General features: G+C 37.9%; 1 long non-coding RNA gene across 1 annotated transcript; it reads right to left on the reverse strand.

Annotated features, from left to right (window-relative positions):
• Positions 1-424: 424 nt before the first annotated feature.
• On the reverse strand, positions 425-10512 carry LOC118620058. The gene is made up of 3 exons (XR_004957362.1): positions 10386-10512; positions 5480-5544; positions 425-1146 (listed from the first exon to the last, which is right to left on the reverse strand). It is a non-coding gene; the product is annotated as an uncharacterized LOC118620058 (long non-coding RNA).
• Between the last annotated feature and the right edge of the window lie 6855 nt (positions 10513-17367).

Below are 17367 nucleotides of genomic sequence, written 5' to 3' on the forward strand. Positions count from 1 at the left end.
TAATGAAATTTTATCAGGCATGAAATGGCATTTAAACCAGAGTTGCCACCCGGGCTTAGATGCATGAAAACTGACCCGAACTTGAGGAGTTATAAAAAGCAGGGGGAGGGTAACAGCAAGTTTCAGTGGCCTTTATGTATTGCAGCCACTGAAAAAAAAAAAAAAAAAAAATCATTCCAAAGAGGCATTCCATGAAACTGAGACTCTCTGAGCAGTTAAGATTTTTACAGGAGGTACATCAATTCTGAAAACCTTCACATTCTTTGAGGCCGCCATTCTTCTTTCCTTTTATTCACTTCTTTGCACTGACATGCTTATTTTGAAATCAGTCTTCATCTGCGTACCTCTGTCATGATCCCAGGCAAAGTGGCAGGAAGAAAGCCTGAGAACATTTTTAAGAAGAAGAAACGATGGGAAGGGTAGGGAACTTAATTCTTCATCTTTCTTAGAGAATAGCATTGGGGTGTTCCACAGAGGTACAGAAAGAGTTTTAAATAAGCTGACATAAAGAAAAAAAAATCATTCTTCCTTGTATAAAATTATTTATTTTAACACTGCCCCATCTTTGGGTAATAGACATCTTATTTCATAGGAGCCCAAAAAGAAAAGGAGCTATTCAATGGGTCTGTGGCTAGTTCCCAGCTTTAACAATTTAACAGATTAAATTCCTTTAAAAGCAAATCCCAGAGTCTTCCCTCATGCAGGACATCCACTGAAGTCAAGGGGTATTGTGTCTAAGCAGGGGGACAGCAGAGTCAGACTCTTTAATTGCAGAGCATATTCAGAACTTTCCAGAAACATCCTATAGTTTGTAACCAGAGGTCTGTATTTGTAAGTGGTTGGCCTTACCGATGATAGCCTTGGTGAGAAGAAAGCTGTTGTCCAGCCTGCTGAGCAGGGAGAGAGACTCTGTTCATTTCTAGTGGCTCTGAAAATTAGCATGGGATAGTGGTTTTCCCACAGTGTGTTCCATTCAGCTGCACTTGAAAAGCCAGCGGTAGGAGTGCTGGGCCCAAGCAATGTGGAAGCAAGTCCTTTCCTCCATCCAGAAACTGGCCCTCAGGCAGGTAGGAAAGTGTTTCTACTGCCAGCAACTTCACAGCATTGCGATCATGAACGGATCTTACCAGCGCCTGCACACCCAACCTGACAGAATTAAAATTCCCTTAATTCAGGCAAGGTGATACATTTTCAAATATCTGTACAGCTGTCAGTGCCCACCCTCTCCCCACCCCCCAGCTTTTTAAAATCATGAAAGAAAGCTGTATTTGCAAGTCAGAAAAGAACATGTTCGCTTTTATTTTTTATAATTGACTCTAACTTTTCAAACTTTTGTCTTCCCAGTTTAACCCCAGAAATCTTGTAGTATTGAAGATTCTATAACACTCAAACACACAAATGTTTCCAACAATGCACTTGATAATGTGTGTAAGGACATTTGACTAGAGTGAAAAATACTTGCAAATTTGTGCAACAGGTACACATAGCTCCAAGCATGAGAAGCACTTGAGATTTACAGATAGGCATGTTTAACAACTCATCAAACAAATGCCACGCAAGGCTGACTTTTGCCCACCTGCACCAGACCAGATGTGTGCAGAATGCCTGAGTGGTTGTCGTCTGCTGCATTGTTGAAGGAGGGATTCATGGCTTTCCCTGAAGTATTTGAGGTGGATAGACCAGCTTGACATAGGGGAATTTGAACTAGGGAAATGGTTTTTGGACAAACACATCATGCAAACTATGAGGCAACACATAGAATTAGAAACAAAACCAACTTGGATAAGCAGAGGAAACAAAGGATAACGTTTAGATGTGTGCGGGGTAGAAAAGACCTCTGCTCACCCATTTCCATCATCATCCACAGGTAGACTTCCCATTAGTAATCTGGCCAAAGGCAGTTCTTGTGGGCCAGAGGCTTATATAATACTGGGCCTTCTTTAAGACAAAAATCTTTTAAAATAGCAACTAATAGTTTAAGCTCCATTAGCTCCTTGACCACCATTGGTAACAATAGCTTTCCCTACAAAATGAATGCTGCATGAATACAATTTGGGTCCATTGTACAGACTAAAAGAAGGGCTATGTCTCTGCAGTGAGCCAGTCTGTTACAGATCTACAAAGATTCATGTGTGCTACAAAGATTCATGATATTTCCATATCATAAGGTAAACTATTCATCTTGTTTGTGGGTGGGTACTTGACAGGGTGGGTACTTAATCTTGAATTTGAGCTCCAGCAGATAAAACCTCAGGATTATCTTGATTAGAAGGACATGCGGCCTTAGGCTACTGACTGCTAGACCAGACTCCCTGAGTTCACAAAGAGATCTTCAGAGGTTTTGCTCTGGAGTCTTTCATGAGATTCTGCCTTCTCTTGTGTTCTCCCTAACTGTAATCTTGACATCAGGGGTTAAAGTATGATCTAAGGGTTCACTTGCTGCTGATATGACTTGTCAATGTAGGTAAAGTAAGTCCACTCCAAATTAAAGTCAGCTTCAAGCAATTTGGAGATCTAATTTAGTCTTAAGTATTTTAAGTATCAGTGTACACTAGAATCACTTAAAAGAGGATGGGAATGCAAAGCTAATCTAATAGGCATTAAAAAGAGAAATATGACAGATACCATTAGAAATAACTGGTCCTTCATGGAGGAAGACTCCAAACGTCATTTAAAAAGAATTTAAAAAGTTAATAAAAACAATTTTTAAGCAAGACTGTCAAATATCTATTTCACAGACAGTCCAATTTTGTTAGTCCTATTTTTTTTTTTTAATTTATCTCAGACGAAATATGTGGAATGTTGGGTCCAGTGACCCTTTCTCCAATCTCAGATCAACTGTGTTTTGCTGGTTGGTTCTAGTAGGGTAATATAGTTAATTGCTTCTAAACTATTACATTCTGCTTTATTTTCTTGACTCTCAATAGCATTAGCAGCTAACGAATGCACTCCCCTTCAGTCTACTAGTAGTAAGAAAGCCTTGATGTTGCAACTGCCTTTTGATATCAATATTCTAGATAGCATTTTGTTAACTAGAAAGTGGCCAATATTTTAATTTTTGAGGAAGATTAGACTAAAGTTGCCCCTAGAGAGGAGTTTAAGCTGGGTGAGTGCGCGTGGAAAAGCTAAAACCTTTCTACACAAAGCTGGTTGCCTGGAAGTTTAGCCCCAAAAACTGGTATGGCCGGTAGTCATAACAATGCTATCAGTGTCAGTATTTCTCTTCCAAAAGAAATTGAGGCATCATACCAGGGTGGACACAACACATTTTCCACACTGTAGCAGGAATTAGAAAATGTTGAAGTTGCTGTAGCTATCTCTTATCCATAAATGCAAAGTCTACATACTTTTTCATTTATTCAACACATATTTTTTGAGGTCTTAGTTTATACCAGACATGGTAAGCTCTTGAGGATCTTAAAATACATATTATATGTACATATCCATGTATTTAGTTCTCACGTATTTAGCACATAGACAACACACCACATCTCTTCCCCCATACATATATACACACAATTTGTTATTTATAGCACTTTTAACTATATATTACAAAGCCAAGAATCACTGAGTCACTGAGGAGACAAAACATGACATAAAGTTTAATGAAAAAAACATCATGAATTCATAGGAGAAGCCTTTGGGCCCTACACAGAACTCACATCCTATTACTTTTCTCCTAATCCCAGCATGCTCAATTATCTCATTCTCTAATATAGCGGGTCAGTAATCTCATCATCTCAATGCAAAAGGGCATGCTGATAGGAGGAGAGAGAAGCTATTAAGTGAACACAGAAAGTAAAAAGTACAATAATTTAGGACCATTTCATGAGAGAGGCAAACAACACTATATCCTTAATAGTCCCTGAGTTACCAGATAAGATTAAATTTGTTCAGCATATTCCATTATGAAGACAAGGAAGTGTACAATTCACTTTAGAAAAAAAAATGTTTAGTTTTAAACTGGTACTTGGTTCTATTTCTTCAAAAATATTGCTAAACAAATGAGCTGCTAGTATGAAAAGATAACTGTCACTCACTATTACACTCATGTTAATCAAATCCCTCACTAGTTTGGAGAAATTCAGATAGGAAAATGGTTATAGAATGGTAAGTGTGGTATAATACACACTTCTTCACTGTGAAAATACTCTAGCAAATGAAATGTTCCTGTCTGAAACCCTTTTGGTGATAGAGGGAGGGTTCCTGTATTCAAAAGACAAGGCTAGGGCTGTGTGTTCAGCATGAATCCTCTGGATTTGTGACATAATAGTTTGCATAACTAATGTTTTTGATTGCTCACTTCCATGGACTGAATTGGTGAAACTGATTCTACTTTCTCTGGAATTCCCAAGACTTAAAAGTGAGCTCTTTGCTATTTTAAATGCGACCTGCATTTAAACAACCTGGTTTCAAAGCCTCTGAAGTGAGGGGTGGGGCTTCCAAGCATCAGGAAACCATGGGGGGACAAGATACCTTGACAGTCTGAAAAGTACAGCTGTTCAGGAGGGCGGCCCACTTGCCTCCCATGGTGCTGGAGACCTAGACGTGAAGGGATCATTTAAGGGGTTCATTTCCAAGAGAACATGAAAGTAGTAACTTATAATGAACACTTGGTATACTTAAAGCTTTAGTGGCAAATGATGTAAAATTTTACAAGCAGCAAAGAGAAGCTTCCAAGATATGTACAACTGCTCAGAGTACTTATGTGAGAAAAAAATATCCCCTCCCAGTATTTCCAAATTTTATCACTCTATAAAGAGGGTAATGAAAGTTGGAGGTCGTCCACCATCTGATTTCAAAACTTAGTATAAAAGTACAATAATTAAGGTTATGTGGTATTTACATAATTATAAACATAGAAGAGACTCAAAAATAGATCCACACATATATAGCTGATTAATTTTTTATAAACATGCCAAGGTTATATCAGTAAATGATACTGGAAAAATGGATGTCCATATGCAAAATTTATGAACCTTGGTCTTTGCCACCACATACAAAAATTAACTCAAAGTGGTCTGTAATATTAAACATAAGTGCTAAAACTATAAAACTTCTAGAAAAAAAGAATAGGAGAAAATCTTCATTACCTTGGGTTAGGCAAAGAATTTTTAGGACATAGGAATCATGAACCATAAAAGAAAAATTTGTTAAGTTGGACTTTTAAATTAAAAATACCTGTTCTTTGAAAGGTGATGTTAAGAAAATTAAAAAGCAAAACACAAGTCCGGCTGGTGTGGCTCCAGTGGTTGAGCGTCGACCCATGCACCAAGAGGTCAACAGTTCATTTCCCAGTTAGGGCACATGCCCAGGTTGTGGGCCAAATCTCCAGTGGGAGGCATGCAGGAGGCAGCCAGTCTATTTTCTCTCTCACCGATGTTTCTCTCTCTCTCTCTCTCTTTCTCTCCCAAATTAGTAAAGAAAACAAAAATAAAAGCAAAACACAGACTGGGAAAAATAGTTTTAAACTACGTACCTGATAAAGGACTTGCATCTAGGATATACAAAAGAACTCTCCAAACTCATAAGAAAGCAAATCATCTATTAGAAAAAAGATTTGAATAGACAAGTCATTAATAATATACATATGGCAAATAAGCACACAAAAAGATGCTGAAAATCATTAGCTATTGGAGAAATACAGATTGAAACCAAGATATAATACTGTTACCCATCAGAGTGGCTAAAATTTTTAAATAGCAAGTGTTGAGGTTGTGGAGTACCTGAAATTCTCATACATTGTTGGTGGAAATGTAAAATGTCACAACCACATTTGAAAGAGCTTAGCACTTAAACTTTAAATTTAAACATACACTTAGCATACAATGTACTGGTTTCACTTCTAGGAATTTACCCAAGAAAAATCAAAAGGATACCTTCTCACAAAAACCTATATGCAAATGTTTATAACAACTTTATTCTTAGTCACCAAAACCTAGAAACAACCCACATGACCAATAGCTGGTGAATGAGTAAACATTGTACTACATCCATGCAATAGAATATTACTCAGTAACAAAGTACTGATATGCACAATGGTATAGGTGAATCTCAAGAGTCTTGTGCTGAGCAAAGGAAGCCAGGTTCAAAAGGCTTCTTACTACATGATTTTATTTCCTGAATGTAGCCTCTAAGTCAGGATCACAGTACAACATGGAGACATATTGCAGAATATAAGGTTATTGAGTATATTTTCTATTTGGTTAAATTCACAGTTCTTCCCCCTTTACCTGAATCTTCCCCTTATCAATGGAAGTGAAAGAGCTTCTCTTTTGTTAAAGTCAGTCAGATGTTAGACTCAGTCAAAAGCTTTCTACCATCAGTCAGTGCTGGAAAGACAGTTATTGGGAACACTTGACAAATTCAAAAAGCCTGTCCATGCTTTGAAATTGCTCTGAATTCTACCTTATTTATGTGTTCAACCCCAGTGAAAAAGCAGACTGCAGTCAATATGATTGGTAAGGGTTTTAAAGAAAGGAACTTGAGAATTTAAAGAAAAGATGGTAGCTGCTGCCAGATTGGATCTGGTGTGATAGTGATACTTCTCACTTCACCAAAATGAGTCAGCTGCCTGTTTATCATTAATGTGTTGTGCAATTTAACCCATTTCTACACCCAATCAGAATAGCAAAAAGAAAAGAGAATCCAAAAAAAGGAGGAAAGTGTAAGGAACCTCTGGGACAACTTCAAGCATACCAACATTCACATCATAGGGGTGCCAGAAGGAGAAGAGAGAGAACAATAAATTGAAAACCTGTTTGAAACAATAATAACAGAAAACTTCCCTAACTTGGTGAAGGAAACAGACATACAAGTCCAGGAAGCACAGAGAATCCCAAACAAGATGAACCCGAAAAGGACCACACCAAGGCACATCATCATCAAAATGCAAAAGGTTAAATACAAAAAGAGAATCTTAAAAGCAGCAAAAGAAAAGCAGTTTGTTACCTACAAAGGAACTCCCATAAGACTGTCAGCTGATTTCTCAAAAGAAACTTTGCAGGCCAGAAAGAAGCGGCAAGAGATATTCAAGGTGATGAAAAGCAATGACCTACAACCAAGACAACTCTATCCTGCAAAGCTATCATTTAGAATCGATGGACATTTCAAGAGTTTCCCAGATAAGAAAAAGCTAAAGGAGTTCATCACCACCAAACCAATATTATATGAAATGTTGAAGGGTCTTCTTGAAGGAGTAGAACAAAAATATGAACAATAAAATGGCAATTAATACATATCTATCAACAATTGAATCTACAAACAAAATGAGCAAGCAGAACAGAAACAGACTCATAGATACTGAGAACTTTTTGTTGCTTGCCAGATGGGTGGGGGTTACAGGGATGGGTGAAAAAGATGAAGGAACTAAATACTTAGGTTTTTTTCATAGTGGGATTAGAGAAAAAAGAAGGTTACCACTAAGAAGCAGCCATGTGTTGATGACAAGGATAATATAATTTGCTTCTTTAAATTATTTTAAGAATTAAATAAGATATGATATTAAAATATTTTACAATACTAGGCATTGAATATATATTCACCAAATTATGATTTTCTTTCACTTTCTTTATGAAAATGAGAATATTTTTAGAACTGGAAAAACCTCAAAGGTTATCTTGTCTAATGTTTTTTTTTTTTTTTTTTAATTTTTTTTTATCCTCACTTGAGGACATTTTTTCATTTTTTTGTTAGGATAGAGTAGAAGGGAAAGAGAGGAAGAGAGTGAGAAACATCGACGTGAAGGGACACATCGAGTGGCTGCCACCCGCACGACCAACCAGGGCCGGGGACAAACTGCAACCGAAGTACGTGCCCTTAGCGGGAACCGAACCCGGGTCTCTCTGGACCGCAGGCCGACGCTCTAACCGCTGAGCCAAACTGGCCAGGGCTTGTCTAATGTTTTAATTTTACAAATGAGAAAACTAGGTTCCATGAGGTTAAATGTATTGCTCAAGTTCACATAATAGGTTAGAAGTCCAACGTCCATTTCATACAAATCTTTTTCCAAAAGTACCTGCTTCAGCTGTGATGCCCCAAGTACCAGAGTGTGAGGGAGAACTGCAGGAGAGGAGAGTTTTGCTCTATGTATTTAGGGATCATGGACTGTTTTGCTTCTGGTTCTGTGTTTGCTTTGGCTGTTTTCATTTATTTTTTATTTCAGTGTTGGGAAGCAATAGGAAGCCTTTGTCTTCAGAGACTATGATTACCAGAGTTAGCATATAAAACACAAGGCACACAGTTAGATTTGGATTTCATGTCAACAGTGCATAATTTTTAGTTCCATTTGGAAATATTTGGAACATACTTATACTGGCAGCTTATCTGTCAACCCTATCAGGGACCAAACAATATGTGGTTTCCAACTATGGAGAATCCCCCCTGCCCCAAAGCAAATAAGCAATAGAAACAAGGTCATCCCCACCCCATGCATAAATCTTGGCTTCCTACCATCTCTTCTCCATGACCATTTTCTTCACCTGGGATCATGATGAACAGCCTCTATGGCTAAGGCTGAGTCTAATAAGGGTGGTGATAGAGCAAGGAAAAGATGATGACCTACCTAAGCAGCATTGGAGGGACATTCTTTGCCAAATAGGAAGTACACAACTCTATCTTAAGACAGATGGAAATTCAAATTCTTCTCTCTTACCAGCTGTGTGGCTGTAAGACTTTGAGCAAGTTACTTAAACTCCCCCACACCCACCTATCCACAGAGCCTGCTTTGTTTTTCATAAAATAAGGTTACCATGTCTAGCCGGCGTGGCTCAGTGGTTGAGCATCGACCTGTGCTCAGGAGGTCACCAGTTCGATTCCCGGTCAGGGCACATGCCCAGGTTGGAGGCCTGATCCCCAGTGGGTGGCATGCAGGAGGTGGCTGGTCAATGTTCTCTCTCATTGATGTTTTCTCTCTCTCTCTCTCCCTCCTCTCTCTCTCTCTAATATCAACAAAGAAAAAAATTTTAATAAAATAAGGTTACCTTAAGTTTTTATGAAGATCAAATATGATAATAGGAAGGAAGTACTGAGTACTGTGCCTAGAATATAAGATCTACTCTTATAAATGATCATTTCTTAAACTGTCTGTACATGTTTTATGTACTTTTCTATTTATTTTATATACTTCACTCTAAAATTGTTTACGCAGAATTGCTAGATTGGAGGCAGAATGGAGAGGGTTTTGAATGCCAGGATTTAGAGTTTGGATGCCAAGGGAACCATTGCTATCTGTACAACATTTGGGGTCTACAGTCAGGCAACCTCTTTCTAAGTTTTCTTAAAAACAACTTGAGAAATTTTGTAGCATATCATTTCTTGTATGTTCAAGCAGACATTAACCAACACTGGATGAACTAACCTGGTCCCTTACCTCCAACTTTGACAGAGAAGAAAATTACAAGTTATAACACTTCCTATCAATCTACTTTGTGGTGTATGAGAAATAGACAGGCATCAGACAAAACCAGAAATAATTCCTGCTCCATCACCTCTTCATGGAATGGCCTCATCCAAGTTAATCAATCCTTTCTATACAATAGGGATGATAGCACCTAAGCTGGTAGGGTCTTAGAATTTAGACTCCAACAGAGTACCTGGTTATAAGAGATGCTCAAAATCTGTATTTTTATTTTTTTCATTTTGTTAGAACACTACACTCAAGTTTCATGAATCATAGGTCCCTGCAGTGCTCTTTCTCACACTGATCAAGAAAGTTTGTGACTCAATTTCAGAAGACTGTCCAAAACTGAGAACCAGTCGCTCAGACCAACTTCGTTTAGAAAATATTTTTACCAAAATATTTTAGACAGTTGACACCTGAGTGAGTCAGATTCTTACTCAGCCTTCTCCTTGATGCTGTGTGGGCAGTCCTAAGGTTCACCAGTTCCCTCGCTCACCCTTTTAGAACCTGCAGTTGTGTGTTATCTGCTCCTTCTGTTTGGTCAACTTCAAGTGCTTCTAATCTTTTTATAACCAGTTCTGTTGGCTGTTATCTGGATTTCTTGTAGTGCCTTGTCTATTGTACAGTTTTAACAGATCCCCACCCTCTTCTTAGCAATAAGAAGGGCAATATAATCGTTTAACAATGTGCTACAGTCTTCTATCCGATAAGCTCCTTAATTGGACTGTTTCATCTTTTGCCAGTTGTGTGTGTGTGTGTGTGTGTGTGTGAAAAATATCACCTGAAGGTTTCCTTAAAGTTGGATTCTTACATAGTTTCCTAAGCTAAATACCAAATAAAGGTCCAAAGCACCCTTCTTCCTATAACATCTCCCAAGCTTGATGACTAGTGATGTTGTTTCCTACACTACAACCTGAAAAGATTAATCAAACCTATTATTTTAGTTTTGCAACTCTATTTTTGTTATTTTCTTATATAATCTTACCTGTGTGGCTCCTTATCTGTGTGGCTCCATAGTCATTGAAATCTTCAACTTCATAGTTATTCACAGGGTAACATGGGATACTGGAAAAAGTAATAATAGACTTCGAGTCAAGAGAGGTACATTTTCATCTAGGCTTTGCCACTGACTAGCTTGTGACCTTGCCAAGACAGTTAACTGCTTTGGGTTTCGTATTCCTTATCTATAAAATAGAGAGAACACATACTCCCCTTTGGGTCTGTGCTCTGTTAACCTTCACCTATGCTTTTTTTTTTTTTTCCTTTATTGATTTTAGAGAGAGAGGAAGGGAGAGGGAGAGAGAGATAGAAATATTGATGAGAGAGAACACTGACTGGTCACCTCCTGCATGCCCCCAACTGGGGATCGGGCCCACAACCTGGGCATGTGCCCTGACATGGAATCGAACTGGTGATCTCCTGGAGCACGGGTCGATGCTCAACCACTGAGCCACACCGGCCAGGCAACCTTCACCTCTGAAATGCCCATTCTTACATCGATGGACTTTCCCATTCATTTCCTACCACCCAGCAGAAAACTGCTTTTAGTTTATTTCAATTTTTTACTTTTCATTTTTGCCAAAAATTACTCATATGCTTTCTTACTAACTCCAAGGGGCTCAGCTTAAACCCAACATAAAGCATCTCAGTCCTTTCTGAATATTTGATATAGATCCACTAACCTAACTATAGTTAGATCCACTAATTATTCTCTGTAATTTAAAAATAATTACTCATAAAAATGTTCCTAAACAATAAAAATATAATTTACAATTTAAATATGGAATTGTACATTCATGATCTACTTATGAAATTGTGTACAATATTTTTTCTTAAAATAAAAAATGAAATGATGGAGGAGTGTTAGCTATAAACTGTTTACAGAATGAATGGCAGTAACCAGATGTATTATGTCCATGGTAAGGCAAAAAAAGAAATTCCAAATGAGAATTTGGAGATCCTCTCAGTCTTTCTTGAGATCTATAGGGTTCTTCTCTCTTCTGAGCTCAAGTCTCTCCCTGGCTGCCATTTCGAGTAGAGCTGATTAGAGTATAGCAATAGCACTTAGGGTTCCAGGAAACTCCTCTAGGGTCTGAGCAAGAGCCTTAAGATAGGAGGTACCTACAACTTGGGTCCAAATCCTTACATTATCAGATACCTCCAGCCAGGGTGAGGACCAGCTAACCACAGTGACACGCAAAAAGAAGCCCACAAATTTTACTGACCTCAAGCTACACCCAGCTCTGGAATAACAGCCTCCTGCCCCCACCCTACAGTGCCATCAGTGGAAACAAAAAGGAAGAGGCATTTTAACTTTGAAGGTGAACCTATGTTAAAACTGAAAAGAGGCTAAATGTGTCTGTACTTGGTGGTGTTTCCCTTTGAATGTAAGTGTATGTCACAAGTTAAACCTATAAGCTCAGGGAGGGGTGCTACAGAACCTCCTTGTTGCTCTTTTACTCCCTTTCTCAACCCTTCTTCCTTGGCTTGCTTCATGCTTCCCCATCTCACTGGACCACCTATAGTGTTTGAGTAGTCAGCCTGTCTTCAGCCTCACCCTGCCTGCAGGGTGGGTCAAAATATTTTTCCTAAAACTCTAATCCAACTGGGATTTTCCCTATAGAAAATCTTTTACTAATTCCTGATCATCCTCTGGATATAGTCAAAGGTCTTCACTATTGTCTACCTAATGTCCTCCATGATCTTGACCCTTCCTACTTACCTTGCCTCACTCTGCACACTTCTCCTCCCTCTGCACTGTAAACTTTAGCAGTACTGAACTTCTCCCATATCTCTGAACATAAAGTACTACTTCAGACCTCTGGAATGTGCTCCTCTCAGATCCTCGCCCTGTTGTCCTCTTGATTAATTCATGTCCTCAACTCTTCTGATGGATAGGTGATAGATAAAACTCTATGCAACCTTCAAAACCCAACTCATAAAATGTTAACAGGAAAAATAGTATTTTGTTGTCATTTATAGTTACAAAAATTTTTATTACTGATAACATTCAAGTTTTTCCATGTTCATCAGCCACATATATTTCTTTTTGAATAATTTAATGCTTTTATCTCTTTTTCTACTTTTATAGTATTTTAATCATAATGCATAAGGATATTTCTCTGTAAAGAAGACCCATTTGTCAGTCATATATAAGAGCAAAACATTTTCTCCCAACTTACTGTCTTTTATTATCCTATTTTAGTGAATAGGTTTACTTAATTGTGAAGAATTTACCTGTAGTTAAATTTTACTAAAGTTCTATTCTTGATGTTGGCTGCTTTGAATTCTTGATTGAAACAGTTATTAAGAATTATTTTCTAGCCCTGGCCGGTTTGGCTCAGCGGTTAGAGCGTCAGGCTGCAGTCCCAAGAGACCCGGGTTCGGTTCCCGCTAAGGGCACGTACCTCAGTTGCAGTTTGTCCCTGGCCCTGGTTGGGTTGTGTGGGTGGCAACTACTAAATGTGTCCCTTTCACGTCGATGTTTCTCTCTCTCTCTCTCTCCCTCCCACTCTATCTGAACAAAATATCAAAAAATGTCCTCAGGTAAAGATAAAAAAAAAAAATTATTTTCTAATTTTTAATAAATTTGTATACTGCACTTAACAAGAACAATAGCAAAGCCCAATTTATAAGCCACAGCCCCCAATATAGAGTAGGTGTTCAGTAAAACATTGCTGAGTAGAATAGTGCATAGAAAGCCAGAATCCAAGTGATAAAGTTACAATCCTTCTATTTTTCTTAAAGCGCCATCTTCCTTCAGACTTTAATGGATTGAGAGGTATCAGATACAAAATACCAAAAAGGCATCTAAGCATATACCATGTTATCTCCAGCTCCTAGTCTCTCTCAGAAGAAGCCTGTTCTATCTTCAGGTGATCTGAGAAAACAACCAAACCCTAAGTCTTCTCCATACCAGAAGAATACACTAAAGGACTATTTCAAACCTTGTCTGGGTGAATCAGTCAAATTATATGGACACTTTACTTGCTCTTTTGATTGCACTAGGTCCAGAACTCCTAAAGCCATCACCTACTAACACGTATCTCCAGACCTTCTGTAATAGTAATGGCCTCTTGAGTATGGTTAAGTTTTGGCTAACTTGGCCAGAAATTTGAGATCTATTTTTATCCCAATCACTATCAGGACCTTAGTCCTGCATTAGGTCATGACCAGTGTCCAGACCAGGGTGGAAAGGAGGTTCATTACTGGCCTCTGGTCTGAGGTTTTCTCATAGTTTCCTGAATCATAGTTTCCCAATACCTTTCATATAATGTGAGAAATTAGCTTCTTTAGGGAAATTTAAGACAAGATATTCATGAACCATACCAAACAATATGGAGGACATTTTAGATTACATTTTATCCTCACCCGAGGACATTTTTCTTGCATTTATCTTCAGATAGAGTGGGACGGAGAGAGGGAGGAAGAGAGAGAGAGAAACATCGAGGGGCTGCCACCCCACAGCCCCAACCAGGGCCGGGGACAAACTGCAACTGAGCTACATGCCCTTAGCAGGAACCAAACCCGGGACTCTCTGGTTCGCGGACTAACGCTCTAACCACTGAGCCAAACCAGCCAGGGCTAGATTACATTTTAAAGAGAACACAAAGACAGACTAGACTAGTCATGCAATCCCCAGTTATATGTTGAGTGCGTCCCTGGGCTAAAAACCAGAGACAGAGTTGATCTGGAGATACATAAAAATTAAATTAAATAGCCAAAAATTTTAAAGTGTAATAGCTTAAGAATCAACTCAAAAGGACATAACATAAAAGTCACCCTTTTATAAGCAATCCCTTTGAAAGCATTCTACAGAAACATAATAATGCCACACTGTTTGGTTCTAATCCAAATTCTTATCTCTGGCCCCAGCCTCTCCGCTGATCTTCAGACTCCCTGAAGAGTTCATTCTGTCCTCCACCAAATGCTACCATCTTTATTTGGAAGTTTAATAGGCTTCTCAAACTTAACACATCCAAAAAGAAACCCCAAATCTGCCTCCTAAAACCTGCTCCTTTAGCAAGTTCCCTCCTTCAGTTAATGGCTACTAATGCTTTGGCTGTTCCAAAGCTAAAACCTAATACTCTCAGCTCCTTCCTCTCTTTCTCTCAAACATTCACTCCATAATCAAATCCTGCTGCCTGTACATTTAAAAATATATCTTTCAGGTGGGATCAGGAGGAGGGTCTTTAGGGGAGAAAAAGGAGAAACATCTGTAACAAAAATCAATTAATTAAAATTGGAAAAAAATTATATATATATAATTTCTAACCCTACCATTATCTTTCTGGTCCAAGTTATATCAACTCTACTAGACTACTGCAGTCTTCTCCTAACTGATCTTACTGCTTCTGTCCTTGCCTCCTACAATCTATCCTTAACCCAGTAATTAAGGTGATTTCTTTAAAACAGAAGCCAGGTTATATCACTCCTCTATTCCACACCCTCCAGTGGCTTCCCATATCAATCAAGGTAATAGCCAATGTTTTTGCCACCACCTGCCATGACCCCCCACTACCTCTCTAACCTATGTTGCTCCCATTTTTTGCTTTGTGAAGAACCATTAAGATCTTGATACTTTACTACTTACTAAAATATAAAGTTAACCTTTCAACTAAGACTAACTATATAACACAGTTGCATGTCAGAACAAGCAGTACATGTCAACTACAAGTAGTACTCCTGGCATAGGAGGATAGATGAAATTGTAGCTTGTGTTATGCAACAGTGTTGAGGAGTTCACTCTCATGCACATTCTTCCAAAGCAAACCTTACAGTGAAGGTTGTAGTCCTGATACATTAACTTTAAAAATAAAAAAGAAGCACAGTATTGAAAAGATTTACATTTGCAACTCATTGTAAATCCTATCCTATAACAATTCCATCTGTAAGACAACTTTATGTGTTCTTTTGTTGCTATTGTTGTTAAGAGAAGGGGAGGAAGGAAAAAAACTATAAAAAACATGTTTCCTTTTATGCCTTAACTTCCAAGAAAATTGAAGGCAAATCCATTGCCCAGATGAAGTAAGCAACTGATCCCAGGTTTCTGATAATATTCTTTCCCTTTAAATTCTATCAGATGGCCTAGGTTCTGTTTTCAATGCTAACTGTACTGTTTTCCACCATAGTACACCTTATATACTACCATAGATCTTTTCTAAAGTAGGCAGGAAAATACATCTCCAAAACATTTTTAAACTTCATTGTGCATCATATTTTTTTTAAGTCCTTTACCAAAAGATATTTCTGAATTTCAGAATAATTCAGTTTTCTCTTTTCTATTCATGTTCTTAGGTCTAAACTTTGCCTTCAGGTTTGGGTTATGAGCTGCTGAGTTTGTTTTTTTTCTCTTAATCTGTTTACTTTTTTTGAGATAAAATTTATGTATAACCTTGTGTAACTTTAGGTGTACAACCTCTTGATTTGATGCTTTATAAATTGCAATATAATTACCAATATAGCTTCAGCTAACAACATCACATAATTATCATTTCTTTTTTGTGGTGACATTTACCATCTAGTCTCTTAGCAATTTCAAATATATAATACAAGTATTGTTGTCTATAACCACTATGCTGTTCATTAAATCTCCAGAATTTTTTCATCTTAAAGGGTTGCAAGTTTGTATCCTTTAACAACATCTCTTCAATTCCCCCACCCCCAGGTCCCTGCTAACCTCCATCCTACTCTGTTTCTAGGAGTTTGGCTTTTTTAGATTCTACATATGAGTAATACCCTACAATAGCTGTCTTTCTCTGACTGGTTTATCTCACTAAGCATAATTCCTCAAGGTCCATTAGATTGTTGCTAATGGCAGAATTTCTTTCTCTCTCATGGCTGAGTAGCATTCCATTGTGCATATATATACGGCATCTTCTTTACCCATTCATCCATTGACAGATATATCTTGGCTATTTGGATAATGCTGCAATAAACATGAAATGCAGATGTCTTTTCAATATCCTGATTTAGAGACCCTGTTTTTATTTCCTTTGGATATATACTCAGATGTGGGATTGCTGGATTATATGGTAGTACTATTTTTATTTTTTTGAGGAAATTCCATACTGTTTTCCATAGTGACTGCACCAATTTTCATTCTTACCAACAGTGTACAAGGGTTTCCTTTTCTCCACATCATCTCCAACACTTGTTATCCCATCTTTTTTTTTTTTTTTTTTTTTTGGCACGTGCCTTTAGTGGGAACTGAACCGGGGACTCTCTGGTTCGCAGGCTCACGCTCCAACTGCTCAGCCAAACTGGCCAGGGCTTATCTCGTCTTTTTAATGACATTATTCTAACAGGTGTGATGTGATATTTCATTGGGATTTTGATTTTTATTTCCCTAATGATTAGTGATGTTGAGGACCTTTTCATGTACCTGTTGGTCATTTAGATAGCTTCTTTTTAAAATGGTCTATTCAGGCCCTCTGTACATTTTTTAAATGGAATTATTTAGTGTTTTTAGCTGTTGAGTTGTATGAGGTCTTTATGTATTTGGGCTTGCAAATATTTTCTCTGTTTCATAAGTTACCGTTTCATTTTGTTGATTGTTTCTTTTGCTGTGCAGAAACTTTTTAGTTTAACGTAGTCTCCTTGTTGATTTTTGCATTTGTTGCTTATGTTTTTGGTATCAAACCCAAAAAATTATTGCCAAGGCCAATTTTAAAGAGCTTCTTCCCTCTGTCCCCCCCCCCCCCAGGAGTTTTATGGTATCAGATCATGTGTTTAAGTCTTTAATCCATTTCAAGTTAAATTTTGTGAATGGTATAAGAGTCTATTTTTTAAACTTATTTTTCTATCTTTCCTGCTTGCTTGCTTCCTTCCTTCTTGCATCCTTTTCTCCCTTGCTTCCATTCTTGTTCTTCTTTTATTTATAGATTTTTCTTTTTGTTTTTAAATCAAAACTGTGTATGTGTCTATGTGAGAAAGAGAGAGAGGGAATTGCTCTTTAAAGGGGTTTT

Source organism: Molossus molossus, unplaced genomic scaffold (genome assembly GCF_014108415.1).
Source record: "Molossus molossus isolate mMolMol1 unplaced genomic scaffold, mMolMol1.p scaffold_m16_p_7, whole genome shotgun sequence".
In the NCBI taxonomy this organism is placed as follows: domain Eukaryota; kingdom Metazoa; phylum Chordata; class Mammalia; order Chiroptera; family Molossidae; genus Molossus; species Molossus molossus.